The sequence below is a fragment of the Agelaius phoeniceus genome, chromosome 15, assembly GCF_051311805.1.
Source record: "Agelaius phoeniceus isolate bAgePho1 chromosome 15, bAgePho1.hap1, whole genome shotgun sequence".
In the NCBI taxonomy this organism is placed as follows: Eukaryota; Metazoa; Chordata; class Aves; order Passeriformes; family Icteridae; genus Agelaius; species Agelaius phoeniceus.
The window spans coordinates 5043822-5061120 of record NC_135279.1 but is presented as its reverse complement, the minus strand read 5'-3'; the positions used below and the strand labels follow the sequence as shown (position 1 = coordinate 5061120).

Sequence of the window (17299 nt, the reverse complement as noted above, 5' to 3'; positions counted from 1 at the left end):
TTGGAAAACCACAATGCACAGTATGGATCTGAAAAGGAAAAAAATTACTCTGTAGTCATTAACTTAAAAAACTCCAGTCTGAGTTACACAGACTGCAAATTTGATCATACACTTTCCCTCCTCTACTTACTGTTTTATATTTTTTGTGAGGAGCGTGTGCTGTCCTCCTGTCCATGTTCCAGCTTAGTGAGCAATCAGAGCAGAAAAGCTTTTCTTGAAAAGAGGAGATGAGTTAGTAGGAATGTGCAACTATTTCTACTCTGAATGCAGCTCAGAGCTGGTGAAATTCAGCCCTTTTGGTAGCTGATCCCCAGGAGCAGAGTGTGAGGCTGTAACTTCAAGCTGGCTCAAGGGTTCAGGAGGTTGCATCAAAATTTCTGAATTTTCTTGTGAGAGGCAGTGAAACTCTATGGCTTCTGAAAATTAGAAGCTGCAGGGACATCAGACTGTAGGAACTTGAACCTTTCTCATTTTGTTTTTAAACTGGGAATGTCACAAGAGCATTTCAGTTTGTATGACTGGTGTCAGTTTTTGACTCTTAAAAAGACACATTTTGTTAGAAATGGGAAAAGCTCAGAGGTGACTCTGACATTCATCTATAGACAAGGGCACACACAGATGAAAATTTGAAGTCTGAAAATTTGCTCAGAGAAGTCCTGAAAGCTTGTACTGAGAGCCCAGAGCTTCAGACATTTCTGGTCTTGCAGTCTCCACAGATTATAATTTATCATGGGCTGAGCACTCTATTTATAGCTCCTCAAAATGTTTCTGAGAGCAGCATTTTGCAAGCTGCCAAAGGTTTGCAGATTTGTAATGAGGAGAATTCCTCGATGCACAGGCTTGCCCCATCCAGACCTGCTCATTGACATTCCTACAAGCTGTGATTTCATAGTCCTTCCGTGTCCCAGAACCCAGGGGGCAAATTTATCCCTGCAAAGGCCCGCTGAAGTCACACCAAAGATGAATTCAAGTTAATGAATTTTATTTTAGTGGTGTTCAAACCATTTGCAGTGCTATGCAGATAGGCAGCTGTGGGCTTTTTGCAGTATCCAATTGTTTAAGCTTTAGTGGACTAAAAAAAAAATAATTCTTTGAGCTGAATTTGTGCTAGTTGCCTTAAATGCACATAGAACTGCAGGTGTGGTTTTGACAACAATATTATCTGGAGTTTTAGAAGCACTTTAAAAAGAAGAAAAGCACGCTAGACTCTCATGCATGATATCTGTGGGTCCATATTGGCAATGTTTTTTTAATTGGACACAATTATGTGCTGGTGTGATGAGCTGTGGGTGGGAGAGCAGCGATGCAAGCACCTGATGGCACAGGCAGTTCTCTTGTAGGCACTGCTACCTCTGTGTGTCAGTGTGCACCTGTAGGAAATACAAATTTTTATCAGTGAAAAGGCCAATTTCTATCTCAAATGCTGCCCTGTTAGAAGTGGTTTTAACCCGTATTTAATTATTGTACTTTAGCCATGTCTAGATTTTAGATGGGGTTGAGGTGTCCTGTATGGTTTCTTTGCCAGTGGTGGCTAAATGAATTTTTTTCATGTCATGCCAAGCTCTGCCTGGGTTTGATGGCATATTTCTGGCTGGGTCTGGCCCTGGAGTCAGCAGGGCCATGTCTGACAGGAATCCAGCCTGTTTTGTAACAAGGGTATTTTAAACTCCCTGATGTTTGATGGTCCCCTTTTAGCTGTTTTGGTTTTCAGCACAAATCAAAGATTGCTCTGAGGCACCTGAGCACTGAAGGCAATTCAGGCACTGCTGTTCAGGCTGGCTCTGCTGGGAACTGTATTTTTGCTCCTTTCTTTAGGATTTACAGCACTTCAAGGCAGAGTTTCCCCACGGAAGCACTGTGACACTGCCTTATTTTATGGGTGAGTTAGAGCATTGCAGGTGTTTGCTGACTTTGTTGAAATCCTGTTGAAAACCTCCTGTCTCTGAGAGCAGGCAGCAGGAGGTGTTTGCATGGGTGACCTGGAGCTCTCTCCCATGTGGAGGCTGAAGAGGGATGGGTGTGTGTGTGTGTGTGTTTGGAGAGGAGGGAGAGCATTAAGGGAGTTGTGGTTTGCAATTGCAGCTGCATTGTAGTGGAAGGCCAGCGTCTGGGGCTTGCTCTCCTTTCCTTGCTCTTTTAAACTTGCATCAGCTTCTCCAAACTCCTGACAGTGTTCCTGGAAAGCTTCAGCATCCTCCCAGAGCCCCAGGTCTGCTCTGGTCTGTGCCTGGCTCCCCAGTGCACTCCCCAGTCCCTGCTCACCCTTCTCTCATTTGATGCCAGATCACATCTGCCCTCTCCTGGGTCCCCCTGCTCTGTCCTTCCTGCTGAAATCAAGGCACTGAAGGCTCTAGGGCTTCACCAGCCCTCTATGCTGGACACCAGCTCAAATTTAGTTTCTTTCTCTTCAATTATGCAATCCACATAGGAAAAAAGGACATTTTGGAAGTCAGACTTGTGTTTTGAAGTTTTGTTGAATTTGATGCACTCTCCAGGCTAACAGATCTCTGCACTGAGTGAGGAACCTTTCTGTGCCATTTGTGGACTTTGTTGACTCCTGCGTTCCCTGGGCTGTAAAAGCTGCAGCAATGGGTGGGACACTGTAATTAACAAATTTATCCAAACTTTTCAAAGTTTGCAAAATGACCAAAACACAATTGTTTTTCCTAATACAACTAAAGCTGATTTAAATCATCAAAGGACAAGCACATTTTCAGGAAATGCAGCAGAGTGGGATGCTATATAAAAGTGTGGCTTTTAAAAGTTTGAGAATAATAGCCTGAATTTATAATGGAAAACCCTATTCAGATTCTTGCTTGAATCTTGTGTGTCCTCCAGGTGCCACAGAATCCAATATATTTGTATTTTCTCTAACATTTGGGGTACCAGCTTATCCCACTATGTTCCACAGAGATAAACAATAACATGACAGGGTTAAGTAGGAGATAAATAACTTCAGCAAAGGATGAAGGATTTTCTTAGCCATGGCATTGAATAGTAGATGGAAGTGTATGCATTTCCTTATTAATTTTCCAACAGGATATGAGTTAGAATTGGCAGTAACATAAAACAAAAATCTCTGAACAGTGACAGATCAGGACAGCAAAGGCAATTGTTACTTCTGACCATTGTTAATGCAGGCCCATGGTTCCAGTGAGAGTTGAGTGCAGCCAGTGCCAGAAAGGTTGGGAAGTTTTATGTCAAGAGAGAGTCTTTTAAAATTTTACATTTTTTAAAAAAGAGACAATCTTTTAAAAATTAACTTTTTTAAAAAAAGAAAAATCAAATCAATTAGGAAAAAAGAGGAGAAAAATAAGAACAAAAGGCAAAAGTACATCTGAAGAAGATACAGAGAAATCAGTTTTGGATGGCATAATAGAAATTTGTGGAGTTCAAATGAGATTAAGTTTAATAGTGGTCAAATTAATGCCTTTGATAGAGAAGGATAGTATGTGTATGAAAAGCTTATGCTCTAATGTCCCGATCCTGCTTACTTTGCTTGGGTAGAAGTTGTTGGGATGGATCAAAAAATGTTTTTTCTCTGGTTAGTGTAATTCTGTGTTGTTGCACAGGTTGATAAATTTTGTTTCCTTTGGGTCAGCTGAGGTTTTCACAGCACATCCCACCTCTGCAGTGCTGTGGTTGCAGAGTGGAGCCCTCGCCCCGGGAACTCCCTGGCAGAGGGGTGTGAATATGTGAGCCACAGGAGGAGAGGGGGAACCTGGAAAGTGAGAATCTGTCCCAGCTTCTGCAAAATATCTGTCCCTGGCTCAGTGTTAAAGGGATGAAGAGTATAAAGGAAAATAAAAGCACTGACTTTGCCTTACCAATGAGTTAAGGACTCTCCCCTCCTAAATTTGGAAATGAAGCTCTTTAGTGAGCTGCAGAACAAGGTGATGTTGATGCTGTGCACTTGGGGCTGGAGAAACTTGTTTCAAATTTGTGATCTAAGAGACCTGCTTGTACCAGCAACTGTGAAAGTGAGACCTGTAGCTTACCTGTGACACTGAGATGAGTGACAGGATTGTTTCCTTGTTAGATTCCCATTTCAGGTTAGAGGAAGAGGAAATCCACTTAGATCTTGTTCCAGCAGTGAAGGTTGTATCACACAGCTGCTTCTGGTACAAACCTGTCAGCTCCTGTTGGGAGAAGTGGCTTCATTTCATTACTCGATTATTTTGATGATCTGTCTGGTTAAATGGAAGCTGGTTGCTACTCACCACTGGAGTGAGTTCAGAATTGCTTTTTTCCCCCCACAAATGTGCTTCCAACCCTTTGAAAGCATTGTTTGACAAGGACATATGCATTGCAGTAACTTCATCATTGCTCTCAATTGAACTGGCAGAAGAAACAATAATCTCCTGAAAGAGCTTCAGAACAAGGGCAGATGTAAACATCTAAGGGGCCCAAGAGATCTTATTTTATAGTCTAAGCAGACTGTAATAGTAGGAGTAATAATAATAAAAACACTTGATAGTGTAATGCAGCTTTGGCAGCTGGAGAGTTAGACAGTAACCTGCAACTTAATGCTTTTGAACTTGGGAAGCAGCTTTGGTTAAAACCAACTGCCTGCTGAAGAAAGGAGTTCATATTATTTCAAATTGGGGGTATTTCCATGGCATTTCTTGGGTTCATCTTCAGAAAGTATTTACTTATGTGCAACAGCAGCAAAACCTGTGCAGTGTCATAGCATTTTCTAACACAGCAAGATATTAATTACACTCTTGAACCTGGTAATGTGACATTGATGCTGTTATGATGGGAATAGTTCCTTCAACAAGGGTGATTAACCACTTATTTCCTTTTTCCTGGATACCATTAGTTTGTACTTGGATAACAAAAATCAATGCTGATCTTCAGCAGTATGACAGTATTCTATTGTATTAATCTCAGTCAACATATTCTTTATTTTATTATTGCCTGCATTCTTTAATAGAGTTTATTTCCCATCACACCAGCAGCCCCCACCAAATTTCTGATGGTGGGTGTTACCACTTGAATTGCAGCTCTCCTGTTTCACTATTTGTTTTGTTGGCAGGGAAGGGGAAAAAACAAGCCTCCAAACAGCTGAGTGCCAGTAGTGCTGATGACTTCTGTTTTATTTATGTTTTGCACTGAGCCATGGTGAATGATAAAGTGTGTCTGGGACACGGCTGTGGGCAACACTCTTAAGTGTTATAGTTGGAAATCTGCCAGAGTTGCATTGCTACCAATTTTTTACCACTAGCCTTCTGGAAGGAAGGATTCAAAGTCTCATTTTATTCCCTTCTTCACCCGTGTCACCTTTGCAGTAAATTAATGTGAGATCTTCAGCAGAGATGGAGCTGACGTGGGGAGCTGCTGCTCCCACAGCTTCCCCTGGGACCGGAGCTGTGAGGAGTCAGGAGCATCCTTGGGATAACGGAGAGCTTGGCTTGGAGCTGGCGCCTGTGGTGGGGTTGTGCTGATGCTGTCCTGCAGCTCAGCAAGAAACTCTGAGCTTGATCCCAAGGAAAATGCAGAAAGCAGCAGTTGTTCCCTGCTCAGCTGTGTGGGGACTGTGTCCGAGGCTGTAATTAGCAGATACACCTGCTAATGAATTGGTGTAATCCCTTGCTGTGCTCACAGTCTGCTGGGGGATCTCTTTTCCTGCCTTGCAGAGGTAGGTGACCTTGCTAAATACTTAGCAGTAAAAATGTGTTTTCCCTTGCCTGTTTCACAGCCTTTCTTCTGGCTCTACCAGTGGAGCTCTTCTTTATTAATTGAAAATACTTACTCAAGTTTAGCTTCAGGGGAGGAGGGAATTTAGAAGAATGTACATGAACATGTTCCATATGTGTCATATACATCTACGTGAATGCACACACATATGGAATTCTGATTGCTTAATGGCCACAACAGCAATAAAAACAAAAGAAATTTCATATTTAAGCAAGGAGTTATGTTTTCAATTATTTTTCGGTCACCAGCCACTTAAAATATTTAATCTTTTCTCCACCCAACTAATTTATTCAATTGCAATTAGGTAGATTGTAATTAATATTTGATGAGACAAACTAATACTAATTTGCATATCTACTACACTGTGATATTTGCTCACAGATGTGTTGTTTAGCTTCTAGATAACTCTTTTTTGCCCTTGCTGAAGTTGCAGATGCTCATCAATGTTGCCACAAGGCCCAGCTGCACCTTAAGCTGTATGAACACAAATCTAAGGATGAGTGTGCTGGGTCAGAGGAGGGTCCAGCCAGCTCCTGTCCTCACCCCGACAGGGATCAATAGTTGATGCCTAAAGACAAGAATTAAGAACAGGGCAAAGGTACAGCAAGGCTTCCTGAGAGACAGAAAGTCTCCCAGACTTCATTGATTTGTGGCCTGGAAACATCCCAAGATAGAAATGGTGTCTTCAAATTTAATATTTGAGCTTATTTGTTACGTCTCAAGTATATAGTTATTTTGTATAATTCATGCTTTCCATCAGCAAAGGACTGAGATTCCTCCAAGGGAAATACTCTCTTTTTACTGGAAAAATGTCTTGTCTGCCTCTTCTGATTAATGAGAACATCCATATGCTGGCTTTTGTGAGTGGAAGACGGATCTGATACCACTTAACTATGTTAACTGAATGTAAAAATCTGAAGTGGTGGGATAATGAAAGTAATTTGCAGTTTGTCGGCGTGTTCCCTCTGATCAAAGGGAGTGGGGGAGCACAGCAACTTAGGAACAACACAACCAGACTGTGGCATTTCTAGGACATGGGGCATTCTCTGGAAGTTCAGACTTGATTTTGTTTCAGGTAGGAGCAGTGCCAACTCCTACAGCAGGTGCAGGCTTAAATGGATGATTTCTGTGTCGGGGATCACATGGATTTGGGTTGGAAAGGATCTTAAAGCCCATCCAGTCCCACCCCCTGTCATGGGCAAGGACAGCTTCCACTGTCCCAGGTTGCTCCAAGCCCTGTCCAGCCTGGCCTTGGACACTTCCAGGGATGGGAAGCCCCATCTTCTCTGGGCACCCTTTTCTCACTTTGTGGGGTGCTCCTGAGGCTCTGGGCTTGGCTAGAGCTGCCCAAATCCAAGGAGATCCAAGAACCATCTTGGACCCACCTGTGGTGGGCTTCTCTAGGGTCTGAGGCTGTGAGAGGGAATCCAGCTGGACACTGACCATCAGGTCAGGACTGACCTGCTGAATGTGAAGGGGTTTTCCTGCAAAACTGTGCAGGTTTGAGCAACACAAATGGCATACATTCTTTTTTTTTTTTTTAACTATATTTTTTCTTCTTTTTTTTCCCTTGTATGGTTCTGAGCCAACACAAATTATAGCTCATGAGGGTTTCCATGCATTTATCTTCTGCAGCTTTTTTACTTTATTGCTGACTAGGATGGTCCCTGGCCTGGCTCCCTGCCTCTGTAGTGTGTGATACTCATCTGCAGAGTGTGGAAGAAGCACACTGCCTTCAGAATGGAGCATCTACACTTTGCTGCTCCCTGGAAACCTGGCCATTGATTTAATTTCATTAAGTTCCCCCATCTCAGGTATATAATGAGGGATGGGAATTGTGCACACTCGCTGCATTTTGTCATGAATAAAGTTGTTTTCACCTCCTGTAGCTTCTTCTTCACATTGCTAGATATTCATTGGCAAACTGTACTAAACAGGAGCAGTCAGAACCCCACCTTTCCCAGCCTGAGCCCAGGTCCCTGCACTCAGGTTGCAGTGATGATCTGGTCCTGTTGCTGTTACTCCCTCCACTCAGCTGATGCTCTGGTTAATGCACAGAAATGTAGCACTGATTTTCTTTAGTGACTATTCTATGTTACAATTTACGAGTAGAAATGAAAAAGGAATTGTAGCTGTGGTCTCCAGAGATAAAATCCCTTAAAAGCAGTAGAATTAGGTCTTACTGCTGCCTGCAGATCAAACTAGTGCAGCATCAGCCATTCCTGTGCCCATAAGTCACTCAGCAGCCATTTCAGTTGGCAGTCTGATTTTTCATGGTTGGCCTGGAAGAGGACAGGAACTGAAGTTCCACTTTTGTCCTTCATGTCTGAGTTCAAGAGAGGCAGGAGTTCTGCAAATGTGTACAATAATCACAGGGCTGAGGTCTGCCACCCTGACTCCTGTTGTGGGTGTTGTGAGTCCAGTAAAGTAATTAGTGCTAAATAAAGTAACTGTGTTGGATTGTTCTGATATGTGTGACTATGTCTGCTGTGTGGACTTCAACAAAAAAAGAAAAAAAACCCATTATGTTCATTTGTGCAATTTCATGTGCTGGTTGCTGAAATCTTCCTTCTTGCAAGCCCAAAACCTAGTGTGTTTTCCAGATAGGTGTAACCTGTTCATGGGTTCAGGGTTTCCTGTAAAGCTGTAATGGGATTTTGTGGTACTTTGAGCTGCCACAAGCTTTCTCCTCTGAGGGAACCTCTTGTATATGTCTGGTGTTTTTTCCCTTTGCTTTTTATAAGTTTCCTAGGCAAAGTCAGAGTATCTTCATGGCTTCTGAGCTGATCTTAGAAGAGCATCTCTGGGTGTGGTTTAAGGATGTGAGCCATGGATATATCTGACATAGGGAGCTCAGATCCTGCTCTTTCCTCAGTCCTCCCCTGTTTTGTGCTGCTGTGCCCAGTTTTGCTTCACAGGCTGTATTATCTGGGTGGGGGAAGGATGATCCTTTGAGTGTTTCCCACCTTCCAGGGCTGAGGGATGAGCATCTGCACTTCCCAGTGCTGCCCTGAGGTTTCTGCTTGCTGGTAGTGCTGCCTCCATCACTGTCTCTCACTGGTGTCTGCAGCGAGGCCCCACATCCCTGCTCAGTGCCAGGGTCTGACCTCTAGGAAGCCCTGAGCACCTCTAGCAGTGACAGTGGGCTAGAAAATGTGGTGTTGCTGAGCCCCCTGCTCCCAGAAAACCCCAGGACATTTCCTAGTCCCTGACAATTGCGTTGGAGGCAGAACTTTGGGAACTGTGTCGTGTTGGGCTGGCAGTCACGACTTCCCATCTGCTGTGAGCTCCTAAGCTTTGAATTTCTTGAGTGAGAGCCATTTTATTGTGCAGAGTATTAAGACTGAGGTGATGTCTCTGCTTTTCATATGAAAGTCCTGTTATTCTTCAGAAATGCCATAATGAATTAAAATATTCCCTATAGAGAAGAGCATTACTTACTTTTGTGTTACAATATTGGACTAGAATAAAAAGCAGCCAGGCTGTCATTCATTTCCTGGTCTAGGGACACTATAAAAGTACTGTAAAGCAAGAATAGCTTTGCACCACATTTCTTGAATTCAGTGATTGCCCTCTGAAGGTGCCACACATGATGGATTGTCACAGACTCTCTGTCCTGCCTTGACATTTCATTCCTATCCAATGTTGTCTTGTGTTCTGCTCTGAATCTGCCAAACAACTGACCCTAGAATTTAATGCCACACCTTCTCCTCTTTTCTTTTTCTGAGCAGCATCCTCTGCAGCTGAGGCTCTGAAATACTGGAGGACACTGCATCTTCCTCAGGGACACGGGCAAGGGAGAGCTGGAGCCTCTGGGGGCTCGGACAGGAATTGTGGTTGGTGGTCGCCTGAGGAACTCACCTTCACCCCAATGTTGCTCTGAAACGAGTCGTGTCCAGCAGTCAGGTTTGCTAAGGTATGTATTTCTTCCCCTGCTCTTGCATTTTTGCTCTTTTCTGAATATCTACATGTGGGGAAAGCAGAGCATTAGCAGCCTTTGGGTTTATTGCTGTATTCATGCCATGCTCATACTGTGTCTGTAAATAAGCTTTGCTCTCCCTGAATTTAGAAAGCGTTCACCAGGAGTGAAGTGTTTTTATTGTCTTGGGCTTGAGGGGGTGTCTGCTCGTGTGAAGTTCTTTATTGAACGAAATGCTCGCTGATGGTTGTGTGTTGCTGCTGGTGATGGATACTTGGTGATAGGAATCTGTGTTTTGAAAATCCCACTTGTTGTGTTTCACTAATGACTGTAATTCTGAGGGTCAGAGATGGGGAAAATAAAAGGAGATGAAGTAGTCCATTTGTAATTCAGCCCTGTGCTTTTCTTTGTGCTTTGTATATTCTCACTGTGTGCAAAGGATGGAAATACCACTACCAATTTCCTGTATAATTGTATTCCCCCTTTGTTGTGTAGCACTTAAAATTTTTGTCTGAGTGTTCTCATACCCACATAAATGTTGTCCTGGCTGTGCTGGAACTGTAGCAAGGCAATATGCAACCATTTTCTACAGGAAACTGAAGGCCAAGATGTATTGTTAATGAAGATTGTGCTAGATGAGATTTTAGGGTAATACAGTCTCTATTGCTTCTTTACCTAGGTCAAGTTATTTCTGTAAAGGCAAAGTTTACTGAGTCAAAAAAAAAAACCCCAAAAAAACAGGTTTAAAGCAATGGTTCCAAGATCTCAGTAGAGTGGTATCAGATGATATTATCCTTTTTCATTTAGCACATGGGTATTGACTTCCTTCATATGACTGAACCAGCACTATAATCTTGTTAAGAAAAGTACAGCAGCAATATAACACCTGTGCTTGGTGTCAGTGGAGGAGCAGGGAAAAGAAGTCAAGACTTTCTTAAAAGCCTCTAAAATAAATCACAATGCAGGTGAGTGTACATTACTTCTCCTGCTTTTGATCTGGCTGCACTTGTCATGTTAGCTCTGGAAATTGTGGGCTCTAACTCATGCTCCAGCAGAGCTCTGCCAGTGTCTGGCAATTGCAGGGAAAAGTTGGTTGGAACAGCTTAAATTGGGTGCTTAACTTTTAAATGTTGAGGGTCAAGAAAGGTCTGTTCCAACCACAGCATGTGCTGTTAATTTGTACAGGAATTTCAAGCAAACAACACGGTTGCCAGGGCAAGGTTCCCATCATTACAGCACAGCACAGCTCTGCTTGTCTGCCTGCTCTGGCTTCTGGAAGAGGAGCTTGTTAGACATTGCTCCTGCCTTTATTATCCTCTTCACTTCTGTTTATTTCCAAGCTACTGCTCTTGTGATTATAACATTTAAAAGGGAAGGTTGTAGGAGAGGTATTTTGTAATCAAGAGAGCTTCTTGACTCTCGCAGAGAAAAATTTGGCACTGTTAGAATATAGAAACCACAGCAGTTTTGTTTATTCCATATTTGGGTTTGAGATTTCCGAGTTGAAAATATGTAAATCTTCCTTGCAATGAGGGTGTGAGTTTTGCTGGGTACCCAGGGTGTCCAGGGGTGTGTGAGGATCTGCTCCAGAGATGTTGGTTGTTGGTGTGACTGTGGTGCTGCTCCTGCCTTGGATAGGGGGGAGGAAATGAGCTCCCCTGTCATTCCTGAGCCAATCCAAGTCTCACTCCAAGGTCTTTATAAATTATTTGTGTGAGATTATTATTAAGGCATTTAACTCTAGGTTGGACTTGAATTACACGTTTGCATTTTACTTCGTGACCATCAGATCTAAAACTTGGCTCTTATTTAAATTTCACACTTATGAAAACTTCATCTTTAAGAAGAACATTGCACTTTGAGAAGGTTGTGCTAAGCTATAAAGATTTGGCCAAACTGTTGTTGCTCACTTGAGTAGGTGAGGCCTTTCCTTATTGATTCCCTTCATCTTGGGGACTCGTGATTACCAGAGTACTTGACTGCCATCAACTTTATCTGTTCCCACAACACTCTTGTAAGACAGAAGTGCTACTTATCCCCATTTTGTGAATGGTGAATAAGGAACAGAGTCACTTCTAGGTCACTTTTAAGTGGCAAACATCTGTCCCTGGTTTTCAGGCAGTCTTAGTGCACAAGCTGCAGGCACACAGCCCTGGCTGAGCACAAGATTCAGTTATGGATCTTTCTGAGGTCACTGCTCCCACCTAATCCAGTTTCTTCCATGTGTCCTGCTCTCCCAAGTAGAGAGGGTTTTAATTAAGTGATTACAGTCACACTAAATGACATCAGGACTCAAGGTTTCCCTCCCTATCTCTACTGAAAACTGAAACATCTGTTCAGATAATGTGAGCTGAGTTCATCTTTGCAGCAGAGTGTTTGCTCACGTGAGACGAGCAGATTCCCTTTTAGCAACACTTAGGAAATTGTGCTGATGGTAATCTTATTGCATGAGGAATTAGTTTCAATGGATCTGCAGATAATGTGCAGAGCAGTAGGTTTTTTTCTGAAATTGCTCATTTTTAGATTAGTAGAATCTGGTTAGTAAAATGCTCTGTTCGGCTGAAGAGGCACATTTAATAAATATGTAAGAGAAATTTTTAAGTAGCCATTAAACATAGTTAATAAATTTTATCTTGCAAGTAGAATTGGAAAAAAACCTGTTCATTTAATGTGTTTTATGGCTCTCATAGCAATTAATTGTCTTCATTACATGAACATAAATCCTCAATGTAATTCACCTTTTTCAGATTAATTGCTATGGAAATTTTCCCTTTGCTTTGTTTAGACTAGTAATATTATTTCTCTTTTCTAGAAGTTGAATCTCAACATCACTTTTTTTTACCTTTTCCAGATGTTCTGTAGATCAGTTCCAATTTTAAAAAAATCTCTTTGTGCTCCAGGCCAGTGCAGGGGAGGTGTTGCAGCTGTGCTGCTCTGACCAGGTGAAGCAGAGACTTCAAGCCCTGCCTGACCTGCAGCAGAGCAGTGAGCAGGTCTCCCTCTCTCATTCATTGTATTATATGGTCTGACAAAAACTTACTATTTCTTTCTTCAAATTTTTCTTGTTTCTTGCATGATTTCATTTATTAAATCAGGAAAAAAAACCTCTGATTTCATATGCCTGTGGGTTTGGCTCTCACTGTAAGACCCTGATGCAACTTTTCAGTGTCTTTGCTGAGGGGTACAGGTGGCTGTGCCTGAACATTTGTCAGTAAAATTGTCCTCCAACATTATTGTGGGAAAATTTTGGTTGGAGCATCACGGGATTGCTGCTTGAATTCCCAAAACTAAGTTAAAAGCTGTATTTTGATTAAAGCCTTCATCCCCTGGATTGAATTTTGCACACCAAACAGGACAAGAGGACAGCATGCAGGATTGTGTTTTACATATGTTTTTTTATCAGTGAGCAGGCTGAGCTTGTTTGCATGAGTAACATTTATGCAAATGTTTTCTAATGTTCCTCTGGACTGTTTTGCCAGGGTGAGGATATGAAACAGCTATTATACTTGCATGTTTTTGTTGCAAGATCAGCAGACTGGCTGTTAAGGTATCAATTCCCTTGATGACGCCACTTCTGCAGCCCCATTCACTCAGCTTCTCCTCACAGGGCTTTTATTGAATCCATCAACCTGACACATATCAAAGCACAATTTCTGATAACAAATATCTTGTTGTAAAATGAATTAAAGAGGTGATAGCAGCGGCAGAGCCGAGTTGAATTTCTGAAAGAAAATAAGAAACTCCAAGACTAACATAAGATTCTTAAGATACCAGTCACAGAACAGAAATATAATAGTCCTTTACCTGTTCTCCTGAAGCACTGAGAAGTCAGTGGGTCTGTCTGAAGTCATTCAAATGGCCTTGCTCCTGGGCTGGCAGCTTGGGGCTCTGCCTTCTGCCCTCTGATGTTTGTAGTGGTGCTTCAGAGAGCGTGATGAAGTTGGGGTTTGTTTTCTTCTGGAGACCTTTCCCCTGCCAGGAGCAGCAACCTCTTGTAATAACTCTGCACTCCAGTCGTGCAGAGACCTGGAGACTGAGGAGAGGGAAATGCTGGCTCTGAGTACAGCACACGTTCTTCCTCTCAGAAGTCAAAGCAGTTTGGAGCCCCTTGTCCTCTGCAGAGCTGCTGCTTGGCACCCATGGGCCATGTCTAGGCAGAGTCCAGCCAGGGTGGAAGAGGGCCTGTGTTTCTTTGGGCTGCAGATGTTTTGAAATTAGCTGGCTCAAAACCTTGGTCTGAGAACAGATTTTCTCTGTCTCCTTACAGCCTTCTCCTGTCTGTTTTGCTCTCTTCGTCCTGCTTTTCTATTCCCTTTGGTTTTGCATCTCTCAGAGGACAAGCAGCTTCTGGCAGGGCTGCCTTTGCACTGGTGCTGCTCTCGCTCTGCCCAGCCTCATTTACCTCTGATTTTTGGCTAACATGCCCTGTAAAGTACTAGTTAATCATGCTTTTTGCTCTGTGGCAGGCCTGCTTTCTGGATAAGTATCCACTGACAGTTTGCAGCCTAGCAGAGAGGAAGAGGAGGGCAGCCAACAGTTGATGTGGAAAATTAGTTATGAACTGCCATCCTGCTGCCATGTATTTAAGGCAGTTGTGCATTGCAAGCTTTACATCCAGCTGTGCATTTCCTTCCTCACATAGTGGGAATGCTGCCAGAACAAAGCTTAGTGGAGAATGTCTCTTATGGGACTGATCACTCAGGATGCTCTGGAGCCTGTACTGCTCTGCTTTCAGCTGTGACACCACCCAAGGAGTATTTTTTACCTTTTGTTGGAGGAATGTTTAGCTTAATTGTGCATCCAAGTTGATAAAGATTTGTGTGTGTGGTAGGGAAGTCACCCATGTCCCCTCTGCAGTCAGGGACCAACATTTTTGTGTTCCAGTGTAGTGGTAACATTCAGGTTTAGAGGAGCTGCAGCTTTTTATATTTTCATCCTTCAGGATGACATATTTACTTCCTAATGATCCTCAAAAACTGTCCATGGAAGGGGGGAGTTTGACAGGCACCAGGCAGCCCTGGGAATGTAATTACCCAAAGGAGCAGCTCTGTCCCTGGACAACCTCTGTCTTACTGATCACAGGCATCTGCTGGGAGCCCCAGCACTGTGGGCAGTTCAGGAGCTGTTCTGGTCTCATAATTGAAGAGTGGCTCCCACTGCCTTGAGCTGAGCACTGCAGAGCCAGCACAGCCCAGTCTAAGAGCCAGAGATGCCCATGCCTAGGGAGCCCTTTAGGATATGTGAAAGAGTCTGAAAGAGGGAGGGTTTTGGAAAGCCCTGATGGATTTTAAGTGGCTATTTGGGGCTGAGCTAAAGAAATGAGCACTTGGTGTAACTTTCCTCCACGAAGCCTTTGTTTAGTTCAAAGGGTATTGAAGGGTGTGATGGAAACAGCCTTGCATAGCCACAGCAGTAACAGGTGTGAGATGTTATGGACATACTTTTCTCTATAATCGTGTTTCTTCAGACCAGAAAAACCCTTTTGGCTGCTTAGGTTTTCAGTTAAAGTACCAGAAGTTAAAGTACCAGAAGTCTTCACTTTGTACATTTTAATTACAAAATTTATTGTCACAGTTGCTGACTGATTTAATGGTTAACTGAGGGGTGATCTCTAAGAAACACTGAGGATTTTGTAAAGGGCCAAATTGCTGTCTGGTGGAAGTCACTGACTCAAATCATGATGGTGTGAGCCTCATCCTCTTCCTGAGCTCTGCCTGCTGATTGACATAAATTCTGCTTTCTTTCTAGTGCTGTCATGCTGATTTTTTGCAGCCAGGGGACTGTATTTGGAAGCACAAACCCATTGCACAGGTTTAGATGTGCTGCAAATAATTGTGAATGTCTAATGAAGGGAAGCTAAAACATACTGAAAATGTTTGGAAATCAGAGGGAATGTGTGCAGCCAAGCGTTAGCTGTGAATGGAGAGTTCTCGTTGGCATCGTTTAATGGGAACTTTCCAGCTCCCAGTTTCTGTGGTGAATATGTAGATAACAGCAAAACCAAAAAGGCAGGGTTGCTGTAGGTGAATGGAAGGAGCCTTTCACCTCTGGGGTAAAAGAGACAATGAAGTGAGCAGCATTTCTGTTTATGGCTGGCACCCCCTCAGTCTTTGCCTTCCAGTTACTGGGAGGGGCCAGCAGAGACCCCACAGCACTGGCCTCCTCTAAACAAAGTTGTGTCTTATTCCTTCACAGCACCAAACACCATCTGTTTTTTACTCCTGGCTGTCCAGGAAAAGACAGGGAGAATTTTTTTTACCTTTTTTATTTTTTTCTCTCTCTATGTTAGTTGGTGCAAGGTAGTTCCATTTGTATCTCTCCAGACAAGCTCGGTGCCCTTGACATAAGTGGCCAGATGCCTTTTTGTCCTGCTCAGGAAGTGGTCCCTGACCTTTGTGGAGATTCCCCTCTTCTTTTCTTCCCAGTGCTGCTCTGCTTTCCAGGCTCAATGTCAGTGAGAAGTAACACTTCAGTTTTATGTTAGATGTTGTATAAAGACTTGGGCTTGAGCAGCTATCAAATTGATGTGCACTCAAGCTGTGCTGTGGTGCCATCACCCACGTGGATGGAGAAAAATCAAAGTATTCTGAATGAAAAAGCACCATGAGGGGTAGGACTGTGCCATTTCCCTGGAAATCCTTGTGCCTCTGTTGGGTATTGGAGGTTGTCAGCTTCTCTCCTTCTGCCTGGTCATATTCTGGTGGGTCTGCACCAGCATGCTGGAAATAGAAATATAATAAAGAGGAAGAGGAAATACAATAAAGATAATTCTAGAATTTTTCTACAAATCCTTTTGCATTTTATGTGTTAGATTGGGTGGTAGAGGTGGTGCTTGACTGGCACTGTGGGGTAACATCTCCCCAGCTGTCCTTGAGTTTATGACTGAAGTAGGGAGGTTGTGAGTCCTTTTCTGCACTCTTGTGCTGCCCACAGGGGTGACACCAAAACACAGAGGATCACTGCAAGTTTCCCCTTGGAATGCTCTTAAAAGGGGGCAAAAACAACAACAACAACAAGAAGTCTTTCTGCTTAGGAAGGTTTGTTGGCGCCTGTCCTTGGCTCAGGAGCACGGGGTGGGCAGCCCTGCACTCTGCTTGCTTTCTGTCTGGGAGGAATTTCTAGTTGTTAATGATTAATTCAAACGTTTCTTGTCATGAGTACAGTCTGCAGAGAGTGATAAATCTCTGGTGGGTTAGAGGTGGAGGTTGCTCAGTGCTGACAATTAGTTTGAGCCACAGGCTTTGCTTTCATTGGCATTTTCACAGAATTAACCTGGACCTTGTCAATTAAAATCCAGACACATTTTGATGAGGGACATCTTCTTCTAATGATAATTGTAATAATATCACTTTTCTTCATTTAAAACCTGTCAGGCAGGTCATGTTTCCTGGAAAATAACTGCCCAATTTTCACATTGCCTAAATAACTAGGAAGTATCTTTCAGTTTTTTTAAGCTGACACTTCATCACCAATAACCAAAAGCATATGAGGCCAGAGCTGTTAATCTTGGAACACTTACCAACTTCAGTCAAGGTAATTTGACTTTATCTGCTAAAATAAGCAGGTTTATTAGCCTTCACTTTGGAGGCTAATAAACATTTGATAATTGCCTCAAGTCGTTGATTGGGATTTATCCTATTTAGGTCTTGTATTTGACAGTGTAGCTCCAGAGCATGTCCT

General features: G+C 43.0%; 1 protein-coding gene across 4 annotated transcripts in view; it reads left to right on the top strand.

The window, feature by feature from the left end:
* SGCD (sarcoglycan delta) overlaps positions 1–17299 on the top strand; it is a 307095-nt gene that overhangs the window by 100816 nt on the left and 188980 nt on the right. For all 4 annotated transcript variants that reach the window (XM_077186367.1, XM_077186366.1, XM_054642995.2 and 1 more), the window contains exon 2: positions 9432–9616. The gene's annotated coding sequence lies outside the window, so the exon portion shown is untranslated. The remainder of the gene's footprint in view (positions 1–9431; positions 9617–17299) is intronic.